Raw genomic sequence first — 14123 nt, 5'->3', positions numbered from 1 at the left:
CATGATCTTATCTCTCCTTGGTCTAGTGCGCAGGCCATTGACATTCCAGGACAAAACCTGGAAAGAGCTCATGGTGGATCAAACCGGGAATACCAAGGGGACCAGCACCAGCACAGAAAGCCAACCCCACAACCAGCAAAGGGTTCCAGAATTGTTACTCACAGAAATAAGATTGGTACTATTAAGAAAAGGAGAATGAGGAAATTTTTATTACATGTGTTACCTTGCAACACCTCCAAACCCCCCCATACCCCTACCCACCACCCGTGGAGAACCCCTAACCTAAAAATCTGGACAAGTTGAGTCCAGAAACTGCATCCCGGTGGTCCCTGTCCTGGTGTGAAAGAAAAAAAAAAAAGAGAAAAGAAAAAGAAGGATAAAAAAAAGAAGGCCTTCCAGCCCATGATAGCAATTTCCCTTTAAATTTGAACTTAAGGTGTCTAACCACAGAACTACACTCTATTAGTAATATATATCTATATATACATATATATATATTTTTTTTTTATGACAACTGCTACTCCAAACCCTGGTCGCAATGTTACTACGGGTGAGAGTGAGTGTAATTACATTAGCCCAGCTTAAACTAAGACCCCGATCAGGATCCTTCCTTATAAAGCCCTCTTACTGATAGAATACAGCAACTCATCCGCCTCTTGAACTGATCTTAAGTTGTACATTTTATTATTGTACATTACTTTCAGGAAAGCGGGGAATTTCAACTGGGCTACTGCACCTAACTTTTTAAAATCATCAAGCTTCTTTCCCAGTTCCCACTGCCTAGCCAAAGTATGCCTCGAAAGGTCAGAGCGAACTTCAAATGAAAAATCTTTAGTCTTCACTGACTTCATTTTCAGTGCCAAGTTGAGGATCTTTTCTTTTAAGGCATAGGTGAGGACATTTATTAGTATTTTCCTGGGTTTTGATCTATTTGGATTCTTGAGGAAGGGGTCCCTATGTTCCCTCTGTACATCGAGGTTTATTGCGACTTCAGAGTCTTCAAGCTGTAGGGAAGACTTAAGCAGTGAAATTATATAAGATCTTCGCTCCCTTCTGGGACATTCAAAATGCGTAGATTGTTCCTGCGTGCATTATTCTCCAAGCTCTCTAGTTTATCCCGCAGATCCGCCTCTTCTATTTTTTAGTGCTGTAATGTCTGATTTTACCATCCCGAGATCTTCTTTCAATTCACCCACGTTGTTCTCAAGGGTTACAGTTCTGGAATTCAGAAGATCTACTTTTTTCTCGAGGGATTCACAAAAGCTTCTGATTTCCCCCTGATTAATCACAGAGACCGCAAAGCCCTTCTTTATGTCTTCTAATAACGTGGCGAAAAGTACTTCCAAGGCTGGGGGTGAAGAACCAACTGCCTCTAGGTCCCCCCCAGATCCGCTAGATCCGCTAATGAGATTGGCCGGTAGCGTCATCTTGGACTGTATTGAAATACTGCTGGGCGGGCTAGAGGGACTAATCGTGGGTGCGAGGAGGTCTGAGACCATGCTGTGATTCACTTGCAGAGAACCTGAATCTATTTCTGGTTCTGGTTCTATGGCTTGCTTCGGTGGGAACAAGATTGTTAAGGTACTTGACGCGTCAAGGCTCTCCCTGCAGGGTCCCGCCTGTGTGGTAATATGCAAGACCTCAGGTAGCACTCTAAAATATGAGCGCAGTGAAGGGGTGATCTTGCCTGCGGTACTTATAGGGATACAGTTAGACCTCCTGGGCTTAACAGATCTAGCTTTAACTTGGTGGGTTTGGAAAGCAGAAACGCTAGTTAGAGCTTGCGCCGGTGGAGAGGCAGGGGAGGCGAGGAAACCTGATGAATTAATTGCAGCATTAACATTATCTACCTTAAATTCGGGATTTTGAAAAGGCTCAGGGGCGTTTTTTTTTTCTTGTCTATGTTGGAACTGCTTTTTTGTAGTGTTTGCAGAGTTTTAGCCGAGCTTAAAATGCCCCCGGCACTCTTCCTACACCTCTTGGAACCCCTTCTAATAGCAAAGGCAGGCTGCGAGACCCTGTGCATCCATATGTGCATCCATATGTAATCCAGCCATTTGTAGTACTGAATATATCGACACCAACAATATTGAGATGGAAGAATATCGAGAGACAAAATATCGAAAGATAAGTGCATATAGGGAAGTATAGATTTACTATTCCTAACTCCACATCTATGTACCTTGTAGATATATGTACCACATAGGTACATATATGTTGAGTAATGTAAAGAAAGTCTACACTTACTTACCTGTCGATATTTAGTTTCGATATTTTGTCCTCCATGTTCTGTCGCACCAATATAGTGGGTTTAATATTCAGGGTGCACAGCAATCAAGCTCTGGTATTAGAGAATTTACATGGTGTTTAGTCTTTTAGAGCATGGACTGGTCTGTCTCGTCTTTTAGTGCGAAATACAAAAGAATAATCAAGGTCGCATCTAAGTGCATCTTATTTTTTATCACTGGGCCACTTCAGACCTTTTGCAAATCAGGCGTAGTCCTACACCAGTGTGAACAGCCCATCCCAAACTGCCAGGACATGTCCCCTCTAAATGGGAAAAAGGGATTCAAGACTGGTTTCAGCCATGTGGGATGTCACCAGTGTGGCGAGGATCTAGCACTATGGCATAGCAGGCACAGGACCCACCTCTGGTCATACCCACTACACCTACGGCTGACAGATCTAGAAACACCAGATGGCATCCCCCACTAGCTGGAAATGATCATTCAAATGCAACTTAGAAATAAAACCCTCAGACTGTTACATTGTTCATAAAAAGATGTGTTTCATTGTTGCACACGGTTGGGTACTTGATGTATTTGTTCAGGAGGCAAAGAGGGGTAGTTGGGCCTGCATGTTGTTGGCCAGTATCATGCAATCTGTTCCCTGTCCTTGGGGTATACTGGTGCAATGAAACACACATGACACCTGTCACTACTGTTGAATGTACCATCTGACAATGTAAACTTTCAGACAGGCTTAACCTGGCTTCAGGTAGTTGTTTAATCTCAATAGTCAATATATCAATCTGAGCTTCAATGACTAATAGAGAGCAAAACAATATATGACATTTAGCTTCCAAAATAGAAAGGTTGCTCAATATTAACAAGCGTCATTGTGCATGGTTAACCTCTCCAAAAACGTATTAGGCATGTCTCCTAAGACTATGAGAACTGCACATTTTTAAATTTGTATATACATTCAAAATCATGTGAATCTGATACATTATATTTTAAATGTGCCCTTTATATCAGTAGAAATGACGTATTGAATTTCTAACAAGCATAAACCTGAAGTTACATTTAAATGTATTTCTGAGCATCTGGTTAACATGAAAGACACATTGTTTGACACATGGAAAAATTAGCACCATAGACACAAAATCACAGTGCACTAATATATTCATAAGGCAATGTAAACTACTGTGAAGAGTGACATCATTTTTGTTGTGATCCTTTCATTTTTCCCATCTATTTTTTGCTGGCTTTAGAACTTTGTGCACTTTACGATAGTTAAACAGTAGTAAAGTGCCCATACTTTCCCCCAAGACATGTGATGTGAAAGGAAGGAAAGCAGTAAGACGCATAGGAGAGGCTGAAGGCAGGGTCGGACTGGGAACCCAAAGCAGCGCTGGCAAATGTTTTCAGACCAGCCGCCATAGGGTGCATAGCGATTGAGTGCAGCAAGCAAGCCTGACCACTACAAGGGGACTTGGGAGGGTTCTCCCCCCAAGAAAATGTGGATAAAAATTGCAAAAATGGTGCATTCTACAACATATTTTTCATTATATATTCAATTGTTTTAGTTTTTAAAGCATAGTAAATGATGGCCTTACAGTGCACCAGGATATGGCAATCTTTATTGGCGCTCTTCAATTATTCCCTCAGTGTCACCCTCCAGCAGTACCTCTTAACTCTCCATAGCCCCTCTTTCACATGTGTTTCATTTGTTTTCTAGCGCCTCTCTTACACGTGTAGGGTGTCGGAGCATTTTATTTCACAAACACAGGCAATGAATCATACCTGTGTAAATCAGTGTATAGAAACTTTTATATAAGACAAAGGGGACGACAAGGTATGGGATTCATGTTATCCATAGTGGTAGGCATTTTTTAAGAGTGCGTGGTCTGGGGAAGCTCAAACTCATGATTCAGAGCCTAACATAGTGGGTAGAGTTGACTATATCAATAAGAGTTTATTTCTACTCAAATACCCTTTTTTATCAAAATTAGGGTGATGAAAGACTGGGACAAAAAACATAACTTTCCAACCTAGATTACAACTGTAATTTATGAATTGCACAGAAACAAAAGGATCTTTGTGACAAAAGCAGTAACCCACAGCCATGCACATAAAATACTGTCCTGTGATCTGCATAGTACACTCTTTACAGAAGACATATTAACCCTCTGCGCTTCCTTAGTTAGTCAAAACTGCCACTGGACAAAACTCTGACCTCTCTCCATTAGGTACATTCATCACCAGAGTTATCTTGCCACTTTTAATGTTGCCAAAAAACTGTTAGATATGCATAAAAAACTGCAGTGCTTTTAAAACTGCTGGGCTGCTACAAAACTGGCCCCTAGTAACAAAACCGGCCTCCCCACCCTTCCAGCCGGCCGGGGGAACGTCCGATGCCCGGTACGGTCAGCGCACATTGGCTGAAGGGAGGGAGAGTAGACCTAGGTGACAGAGGGAGATAGGAGAGACTGGGAGGGAAAGCAGCAAAACTGTGGGGGGAGAGATCAGAATCAGAGTGGAGGGAGGATAGTGGAGATAACGGGAGTGGGACAGGCTGACACGTACAACAGAGAGACTGAGAATGAGAATGGACAGTTGCGGAAGAACTTTGCTGGGAGGGCAGAACTATGAGGCTGAGGGTAGCTGTCAGAACTGAGGAAGGGCGGAGAGACTAGTGGGGAGAACAGAGAAGCTAGTGGAGAGCATATAGGAGAGAAGAGAGCAGACAGACTAGAGTAAATAAAGTCTTGGTGCTTAATTTGTAATTGAATGAGTGACGGTGCCCAAAGCTCTGCTAAGCAGCCGTGGTCGAGGCAATTAAATGTCAGCACGCTGATACCAATGTTTTGAAGCCTTCAATTCACCTCTGCCCTCTTTAATCCACCACAAGACACTCTTGCCCTTTATCTTTCTCGTGCAAGTCCCTGGTTTCTCCCATTGTGATAATTTTCCAATTTTTCTCCTTTCTTCGTTTTTTCCGTTTCGTGTGTTTTTTATTTACTGGCTATCAACAATGCTTAATTGGAGTAGGTGGTTGGTTTCCAGTGCTCAGCACTGGCACTTAATTGTCGACATCAGCACTTATGGCAGTGTCCACATGGTGACGCTTTTTGATTAATTTAGAGTACTAAAAGAGTTGTTTATTACTTCAATCTACATTACAAATGACCAATACCTGCTGTCCATTCTTACTGTTTTGGGGGTATGGAATAGTGTGACTGATCACACTTGTAGAGTGTGATGGTTAGTAGTCGTGTTGGTACAGTCATTGGCAGCACTGGCAGGGACTACGGGTGATGCAAGCTGCAGTGGCCTCCTGATGAGGGCCCTGGCACATATTTATTTTGACAAAGTAAGCACTGGCAATCAGTAAATGGCTAATGAGAAAAATAAGTGTAGATTCCCAAAGATAAGTACCGGCACCCACCGGTTCAAATGAAGCACTAGAGAGACTGTAGGGCAGAGTGGGCAATCTGAGTCAGGACTGGGCAGGTTGATGAGAGGGTGGACGTGGACAGATAGGGAGAGCAGAGATAATTTGGGAGGGAGGAGGAGCTACAACAGAGCAGGCAAACTGGAAGGGAGAGTAGTGAGACCAGCAGAGACTGCATGGAGAGCGGAAAGATAAGAGATAGAGAGAAGGACTGGGAGGAAAAGAAAACTATGGGTAATGTATGGAAAAATCAAGGTGAATGGGAGGATGAGGGGACAGGCTAGAAGAGAGCAAAGAGACTGGTGAGAGCTTAAAGAAGAGAAGAACACACAGCCTGGAGGAGAGAGCAGTCAGTCTGCAAGAAAGAACACTTAAATTTCAAATTGTAAATGTATTACTTACGACCCCTGATGAGGCATTGAAGTACTTTTTCAGTGAGTAGCACGCTACTCCAGCAGCCAAGATTAGTAGTTTGTAAAAAAAAAAATATATTTTGCCTTGGTTGTGTTAGGTTTGTGCTCTTGATTTCATGCGTGTTTAGTAGAGTTTCTAGTAGGGACAGAATGATAGGAATAAGATTGAAAAGGGGGAGTTTGAAATAGGGACAGAATGATAGGAATGGATTTGTAACAGGGAAGTAGTAATAGTTGTGTAAGTTGTGGTCGTATGTGCTTGTTAGTTGGGTGAGATGGCTAAAGGAGGGGTGGATGTTAGGGAGCTCATAGTAGTCAGAAAGGTTTGGGATGAGACAGAGGAAAAGGGATGGGAAGGGAAGGATGGAAGGTTTTTTAGCAGCATATATATATATATATATATATATATATAAACCAGACGCTGTTATTCCTGGATACTCGAACAACAAGACAGCCACGGACAACTCTTGAGCTTTTCAAAACCAGTTCTTTATTTGGACAAAAGCCAAACGACCGACTCGTTTGGCTTTTGTCCAAATAAAGAACTGGTTTTGAAAAGCTCAAGAGTTGTCCGTGGCTGTCTTGTTGTTCGAGTATCCAGGAATAACAGCGTCTGGTTTATACATTGAGGATTGCCACCTCGCCACGGACCGCCATCGAGTGAGTGAGGGGGGAGGCTAACGCCAGCGTCAGCTGGGATTGCGGATTTATATATATATATATATATATATATATAAATATATATAACCAAATTCCGCTCCTTCTGGACTGCTCGACCCAAGAGAGGTGGCGCATATGCCGGCGGAGCACGCCGGCTCGTAAATGTCCCCACAAAGATCCAGTAGATGCGCTCTCAGTCACCAAGAAAAGACAAAATCCGGGATTGTGCCGAAAGAGGTGTTTATTCCTCACAACGCGTTTCAACTCGTTGCAGAGTGTTGATCACGTAAGGAAGCAAAAGTGTGTGAACAGTAGATAAAGTTTTTGGGGTGAAAAGTAAAGAGGGACAACATAATGTGTTACACTGATCGTATAGCCAACATGGCAGACATCTTACAATGGCAACACACTCATGGATATGCAGGACAAAATCAGCGTGATTACGTCCAGGGTCACTGCGTATACTCATGTGGGCAAAGGTATAATGGCGAATGAATATAAAAATAACCTGTGATCAATAAACAGGAAATGTCCAAGAGTGCTGCACCAACAAGTTGGAACATTGCAGATGTGCAGGCATAATCCTGAGATAATTGGAAAAAACAGAAATATTCCGTACATCGTAAAGACACATAAAGGCAAGTGCCAGTAAGCCCAGTAGAGACAGGTTGTCCGCTAAAAACAATAACATCAGTGTACATGTTTCAATTAACATTACCCCAAGAAAGTTGCGGAGTCTTGATCACGTAAGGAAACAACAATGCGTGAACAGTAAATAAAGTTTTCTGGGTTGAAGAGTAAAGAGGGACAACATACTGTGTTTCACTGAACGTGTAGCCAACATGACAGACATCTTGTAATGGCAACACAATCAAGAGTATACAGGACAAAATCAGCATAAATACGTCTAGAGTCACTATGTATACTCTTGTGGGCAATAGTGTGAAAGCGAATAAATGTAAATATCACTTGTGCTCAATGTCTGAAATTGCCAAACCAACATGTAGGAACATTGCAAAAGTGCAGGCATAATCATGAGATATTTGAAAATATTCCATACATCGTAAAGACAAAAAATGGCACGTGCCAATAAGCCAATGCTCAATTGAGACAGGATGTCCGCTGAAAACATTGACATCAGTGTACATGTTACAAATAACAATACCCCATGAGTGTGAACTTCATCCATATGAAGTGAAAGAGCGGGGGAAAGGGTAGGATGCCCGTGATAGTGCTCGTTGGTGGTTGGGCTCCTTCCTTCCCTCCTGTAAATGAAGAGAAACAAAAAACAGCTCTTAATATATTAAAATAACAGATTAGCAAATCTTAAAAGACAGTGCTACTGTTTCTGATCCTAATGTATTGGTTACATGGAGGAAAAAGACGAAGAACAGACAACAACAACAAGCATAATCATAATAATACAATCCTGATCCCAATACGAATAAATCAAATAAAAGAACACATCAAGTAAAAGAACCCGACTGGTAGAGAGAATGTATTAGAACCATGGGCTGAACGTTGACCTAGGATGGCAGGTGGGTCGTGTGTAGTGGTACATTATTTCAGATGTACTGCCAACTCCTCGTCCTGATTCAATCCCCCAGGGTGTTTGGTCTGAAAATCCACGATGTATTTGGATTCTCTCTGTCTTAGTTTCAAAACTCTGTCACCACCCCTGGGATCATTTAGAATTTGTTCTAAAATGAAAAATCTCAGGAGACCAGGATTAGAGAAATGCCTCTCATTAAAATGGCGAGCCACAGCATATTTTTCATCAGAGTGTGTAATGGCACGGTAGTGTTCCAATACCCGCTTCTTCGCCATGAGGGTTGTGCTACCAATATACCACAACCAGCATTGACATTCAATCCCGTAGATCACGAAAGTAGAACTGGAGGTGAGCAATTGGGTGATTTCTTTATATACCCCATTAAAATTGACCTTCTTACAGAAATGGCTGTTTCTACAAGCCTTACAATGGCCGCATGGAAAAAATCCTTGCAGGCCATGTTCCTGTCTCTGGGGGCCTTTATGTGTCTTTACGATGTACGGAATATTTCTGTTTTTTCCAATTATCTCAGGATTATGCCTGCACATCTGCAATGTTCCAACTTGTTGGTGCAGCACTCTTGGACATTTCCTGTTTATTGATCACAGGTTATTTTTATATTCATTCGCCATTATACCTTTGCCCACATGAGTATACGCAGTGACCCTGGACGTAATCACGCTGATTTTGTCCTGCATATCCATGAGTGTGTTGCCATTGTAAGATGTCTGCCATGTTGGCTATACGATCAGTGTAACACATTATGTTGTCCCTCTTTACTTTTCACCCCATGAGTGATGTAATATGTGACGTAATCAGCAGTGCATTGTGGGGGCGCGAGTTATAGTTAGCTGAACTAACTATAACAGGGGAATTTCACTGGTTTTGTACGAGTGAAATGTCCAACTAACTATAACTTTCCCTAAAACCTATGGATTTTTCTGTGAATTTCTAAGGTTTTTTAAATGCTAATTTCGAACTATAACATGCCTGAAACCTATGGTTTTTTCAGTGAATTTCAAAGGTTTTTTAAATGCTAATTTCTAACTATAACATGCCTGAAACCTATGGTTGTTTAAGTGAATTTCAAAGGTTTTTTAAATGCTAATTTCTAACTATAACATGCCTGAAACCTATGGTTTTTTAAGTGAATTTCAAAGGTTTTTTAAATGCCTACAGAGGTAGGGCATGTGAAGAAAGAAGAAAAAACGCACAGAAAGAAGCAAAAGAAATCCAGAAAGAAGCAACAGAAGTCCACAAAGATGAAGAAAAGTGCAGGAAGAAGCAAGACATGTGCAGAAAGAACCAACAGAGGAGCAGAAAGAGACCTTGTTGCACACAACTTTTTCAGACGGGTACTGGTGGTAACTGACTGACTAACCAGGCCTAGAGCCAGTGCTATGCTAAAAGACACTTAGAATACAGTGAAAACACCTACATACACTAGGGAACACTATGCGTTTGGGTACCCCTGTGATTAGCATGACCTCCTCTGTAAGGCCCTAGTACGTAATAGGGCAGGGGGATTAAAACTACCTCTAAGTCAGAGGTTCAGAAATATGCTACTTTAACTAGTAGTCGCGTTTGCAGAGTGGTGGAGAAAGGGTGTTGGACGTCCAACCAACGCTCAGGAATTCCGCTGCGTAGGATTTACAGGAGGTACCAGGAGGGATTCTTGGCCCCCAAACTCCCTCAAGACTAAATTGGACTTCATCCCCCATCCCGTAGTCTGCCACGAGGCACGTTTGCAGAGTGGTAGAGAAAGGGGTTTATGGCCTCCGAAGACGTCTTAGCAATCCCACTGTGTGGGACTTACTGGAAGTAACAAGAGGGGTAGTTGGCCCCAAGGACATCCTTGGGGGCCCCCAAGGACATCCTTGGGGACCAACTTCCCAAACTATTACCTCCAGCCAGTCCCACACAGCAGCACTGGTAAGTACTCGTAGCAGGCCACGCCCACTTTGCCCACCACTCTACAAACACGCTCCCTGGCACGCTCTTGGATGGGGATTGAAGTCCCCTTCAATGCTGGGGGTCCTTTAGGGGCCAAATAGCCTACCTTTTACCTCCAGTAAGCCCCACGCAGTGAGATTGGTGAGAGGTAGACAAAGGCCATGCCCCCTTTCTCCACCACTCTGCAAACGCGCCCCCTGGCGCGTTGTAAGTTGGAGGATTAAGTCCCCTTGAATTCTGAGGGTCCCTGAGGTCCAACTAGCCCACCAGGTACCTCCAGTAAGCGCCACAGAGCTGCATTACAGAGAGGTGTAAAAAGGGGCGTGGCCTGGACCACCTCTCTGCAACGCAGCCCTGTGGCGCTTACTGGAGGCACCTGGTGGGCTAGCTGGCCCCCAGGGACCCCCAGTATTGGAGGGGAATTAATTCCCCAACTTAAAACGCACCACAGGGCGCGTTTGCAGAGTGTTGCTGGGAGGGGGCGGCTGTGTGCCCCCCCCCTTCCTTTCTTATTTTATGGGCCCTGGGGACCCCAGAGCCTAGACCCCTATTTTTTATTTTTTTTTAAAAATGGAAGGGGGCCGCGTGGCCCCCCTCCCGAGGCCATATTCGGCCCCGAGGACAACATCCCCCGGGGAATGGGCAGTGTTTATTTAAAAAAGAAAAATTGGAGGGGGGCTGCGTGTCCCGCTCCTCAGGCCATTTATGGCCCCGGAACCCCATCCCCCAGGGCCGGCCTTTGAGTGTTGTTTTTAAAAAAAATATTCCCCCGGAGCCTGGCCTCTCGTTGGGGACCGTGGGGGGAGCCCCAATGCCCCCACGGTCCCAGATGGCTCCCCGCCTCCAACGGGAGCCGGCATTGCTTTTCCACACGGGGAGCTGCTGACATGCAGCTCCCCGTGTGGAAAAGCAATCTGGTTTTGATTTTGGAAGAGAGAGCAGGTTTCATGCTCTCTCTTCCAAAATCCAAACCACAGTTTGCTATGGCAGGGCGGGAGACCCGAGGCTCACGCCCTGCCATAGCAAACAGCAGTGTCCCTGGGCTGGGCACCCCGGGACACTGCAGGAGCCGGCCCTGGGGCGGGGTGGCGGTCCCCAGGGCCATCACAGGCTCAAGGAGGGATCACATGCACAGCCCCGGCGAGGTGGTGGTCCCAGGGGCTCGGGTGTCCGTAACGGACCGCCAAATTTGCATTTTAGTGCCCTGGGGAGGTGGCGGTCCCTGGGGTGTGTGGGGGGGGGGGCAGTCGAGCCCCCACACACAGTTTATTTTTTAAAACAAAAAACAAGCCCGGGGGGGTGGGGTCCCCGGGGTTGCGGGGGGTCTTGTGCCCCTCGCAAATATTTGATAAAAGTCCCAGGGGTGTTGCGGTCCCAGGATGCTTGTTTCTGGTCCAAGGAAGACATGACTTGGCAGTTCGGGCTGGACTGTTCCCATGAGGCACAGGGTCAAGACTGATTTGCATTTAGCTATGTCTGAACTGGAGTGGCGAAGTGAGCTAAAGAATGATGATGGATTCAACCCAGATCTGTGACTGGGGGTGAGTGTCTGAAAAGTTTCAGCACTCTGTCCATCATCTCCTTGTGTTTGCAGTAGATAATCAAAGCCTTTCCAAAATGAAATGGTAGCTATGTTGATTACAGTACAATTTGAATGTGATCTGTAAAAACATATGTAATAGTCCACATTAGTTATGGTGCACAGTACAGGAACAAAGGAGTTACTGTAATACACTGTGAAGTGATACAACTAATTCCTTTTATAGGTTTACACCTTTTAAAAAAGAAATTACGGAGTACTGCAGTAGTACCGCAGTAGTATCTAGGAAGTACCACAGTACCAGTGAAATTGAAAAGAAATTAGTTCACAAAAGAAATTATATTATACATAATATAGGGTTGGAAAAGAAAACAAACTTAGATATATTGGATAAGCCAGCATTTCAGGGTTGAAAGGAAGATACGTTTCCATAGGTGGTAAAATGGACGCCATCTATGCATCTCTAATGTACGCCACTCCACTGTACACCACTCCAGTGTATGCTATTCCACTCCACGCTACTCCTCTCTATGCCAATCCTCTCTATGCCTTTATCCAGTATGCTCTACCCCATTCCACTCTACGCCACTCCACTGTATGCCACTCCCTATGATATTCCAAAGCATGGTACTCCACTCTCCCCAACTCCAATGCACACCACTCCACTTGCTCTGCTCCTCAACACTGCACTCCATTGAACGACAGTCTATGCCTCTTAACTCAACCACACTATACTCCACTCTATAGCACTCCACTGTACATCATTGTACTCGTTTCAATGCCAGTCTACAGTGCTCTAGTTTGGCGTATGGCAGTGTACGCCACTTTACTTCACTGTACGAAACTCTACGCAACTCCCTCTAGGCCACTCAACCCCACTTTACTGCGCTTGACTCTATGACACACTGCTCCACTTTACTGTACTGTACTACACTACTGCATTGTACACTACTTCACTGTACGCTACTCTATGCCACCTAACTCTACTCCACTCTATGCTACTCCACTCTACAACACTGTAATCCACTCTGTGGCACTCCACTGTACTTCACTCTACAACACTTCCAAGAGTGTATGACATGCTAGACCACTCCTCTGTTCGACACACCACTCCACTCTATGACCCTTTACTCCACTGTATACTATGCCAGGCCACTCCACTCCACTCTGCTCTAAAACACAACACTCCAGTCTATGACAATTAACTCCACTCTTTCCTATGTGACTCAAATCGACTCCACTTCACTATACTCCACTATATGATATGTTACCCCACTCTAGGCCACTGTTCAACACTCCACCCTACACTGCTCCACTCTATGGTACCCTCCTCCACTCTATGCATCTTCACTGTACAAACCTGTGCTACACTTTATGCACTCTACAAGACACTACTCCACTCTGTCCCCATACTCTCCACTGTACAACTCTGTACACCACGCTACCCCGGGACACTCCACTGTACAACACTCTGAAAGACTTTCCAACACTTTACGGCACAACACTCCACTGTACTCTATGAGACCCCACTCAATTTAGGACACTTTACTCAACTCTACACTGCACCACTCCATTCTTCTTCACTCCACTGAATGACACGTTACTTAAATATATGACAGGTCACTCCACTCCACTCTATGACACTACACTTGACAACACTCCACTCCACTGTCCTGTATGACACTCATTATAACAGCACTACACTCAACGACACTGGACTCTATGATTTGAAACATATTTTTCTTAAAAATAAAAAAAACATTGAAATTCAATGAAAAAAAACAAAGGTTAAAACTTATTTATAGTCAGGTAAACTTTATTTATTCTTTCTATACAAACCACTGGCGTAACGAAACTTGAGGGGGCCTCCCTGCAAGGCACGTGGAGGGACCCCCTCCGGGTTCAATCAGGAGCTCTGCAGCCAGAATGCTGTGCTGAGGGGGCTCTGTGAAGCTTGGGGGCCACCCGCACTGTGGGGGCTGAGGTGGCCTGTGTTACGCCCCTGATACAAACCAAACTTAAACGACACAAACATTAGAAATTCTAAAGTTATAGTACTACCATACATTTCTAATGTACGCACCACATTTCAAATACTGTAGTTTTATTTCTTCTTTCTATACAAACCAAACTTAAAGTACACAAAAAAAATAAAATGTAAAAGTTATAGTTGTAACTTAGATTTAAAATATACCCTTTCTTGCACATGGCTTGTGGAGTTCCGCAGGGCTCTTCTTTCTCGCCGCTCCTTTTTAACCTGTACCAACTGCCCCTGATCCGCTCCCTTGGAGAAAGGAAGGTCGGCACCTTTAACTATGCTGACGATCTC

Source organism: Triturus cristatus, chromosome 7 (genome assembly GCF_964204655.1).
Source record: "Triturus cristatus chromosome 7, aTriCri1.1, whole genome shotgun sequence".
Classification (NCBI taxonomy): domain Eukaryota; kingdom Metazoa; phylum Chordata; class Amphibia; order Caudata; family Salamandridae; genus Triturus; species Triturus cristatus.
The sequence above is the reverse complement of the archived record's forward strand: the minus strand, read 5'-3'. Positions refer to the sequence as shown.